The sequence below is a fragment of the Mus caroli genome, chromosome 4 (genome assembly GCF_900094665.2).
Source record: "Mus caroli chromosome 4, CAROLI_EIJ_v1.1, whole genome shotgun sequence".
Classification (NCBI taxonomy): Eukaryota; Metazoa; Chordata; class Mammalia; order Rodentia; family Muridae; genus Mus; species Mus caroli.
In genome coordinates this window covers 140,070,925-140,072,903 of record NC_034573.1, presented here as the reverse complement: position 1 = coordinate 140,072,903, position 1,979 = coordinate 140,070,925, and positions in this window count along the sequence as shown.

The window sequence follows — 1,979 nt, the reverse complement described above, 5'->3', positions numbered from 1 at the left end:
TGGAAAGTCCCTGGGAATAACCCTTGGCAGAACCCCTTAGTGACGTAAAACTTGTACTTTTCCCCTTGCCTTTCTCCTATAAAAGCCTGTGAAAATTTGGGCTGGTCGTCGAATCTCCTCTGCACCTTGCTTGGTGTATGAGTTTTGACCCCAGAGCCTCTGGTATATGTGCTTTTTATGTGCTTTCTTGTCGTTGCTGTATTAAATCTTACTCTCTACATCTTAAGTTCGGTCTCAGTGTCTTCTTGGGTGCGCGGCTGTCCCGAGGCTTGAGTGAGTGTCTCCCTTTGGGAGTCTTAGAGTCTTTCAATACATACTGAGCCCCACCTCAAAATACATTCACACACACACTACACACTCATGCAGACACACATACACACATACATACATACACACATGTACACATACACATGTACACAACTAGGTATGGTAGTACTATGGAAAAAACCCTGAACTCTGTGCATCCATATTGGTGTCAAAAATGCTAGTAAGGAGCTGGGCAGTGGTGGCACACGCCTTTAATCCCAGCACTTGGGAAGCAGAGGCAGGCAGATTTCTGAGTTCTAGGTCAGCCTGGTCTACAGAGTGAGTTTGAGGACAGCCAGGGCTACACAGAGAAACCCTGTCTTGAAAAACAAAAACAAACAAATAAACAAAAATGTTAGTAAGGGATCTGGTGGGAAGGAGGCGTTGTAACGTTAGATTTTCTCAACCCTAATTTTAATAGCGGTTCTTAAATGCTCTTCTAGCCCATCGCCCCCCAGTGCAGTGGGAAAGAAAGGTTATTAGGATACGGGAGGAGTGAATCTGTTTAGAAATGGTTCTTTGGAGCAAATGCCACCTGTGTTGTCCGGAAAACAGCAGTTCAGCTCACAGGTCAGCAGCGGCAGCTCCATCCACTGGTGGACGTTTCACAGATACACCAGCAGTCCATTTCAGTAGTGTTGGGACAGCAGCCGTGGCACGACTTAGCAGAGACAAACCTGGCCTCAACGGCTTGCCTCCTGTGTGAAGGAGACTCCATAACCCATTTTTTATATCCTTGACTCTAAAGCCAGAACCACGTGGCCAAAACTGCCAAATTCTGCTGCTTGCTAGGGCTGGAACCTGGGCCCCTCATTCAAATACATTTTCACCAGCTTTCTGTTTTCAGTGGTTTCCTTCACAGCATAAGTTTGGCTGCCCTAGAACTCACTCTGTAGACCAGGCCAGGAACTTTCCAGTACCCACTTTGGGTGGCTAATAGTTCTCTGTAACTCCAGTTACAAGAGACCTAGTGCCCTCTGTGGCCTCCAAAGGCACCTGTGTGCATGTGGAGCATACACACCTACTCAGGCATGAATGTGTACTCAAAATAAAATAAAATAAAATAAATCGGAAAAAAATTCCCCTTTCAAATAAGGTCATATTCACAGGTTCTGGGTGGACCTGGGTTTTGGTGTATGGTTGACAATCTGCAGTTGGCAAGGGCATTATTTTTTCTTGGAGCAATTCCAGCTAGTGAGTTCAAAAGGCATACTTTGAGAAGCTCTGTGAAATAATAGACTTAGGTTATGGCTGCCATTGGTGTTTAACACTAACAGGTGGAAGACCAATAAGATCATGATTCAATATATGACATGACAGGGTACGATATGATTGTTATATATAAAATTATATAATGCACAGTTATTGATATTTATTATAAACAATTAGCAATTTTCTTAAACATTAAATTATATGATATAACATCCTATATATCTTACCTTATGGTATATGGGATGATTCAGGGTGACAACTTTTAGAAACACAGAGTACTGTTTATTGCACTTAACGAGAGACAAGTTGGTATTGATTTCCAGAAATGCAGATCATGAAAGAATATGTAATTCACCCCAAAGAAGGGTGCTCCAACAGATCAGCTGTGGTGGTGCACACCTGTGCTCCAACAGATCAGCTGTGGTGGTGCACACCTGTGCTCCAACAGATCAGCTGTGGTG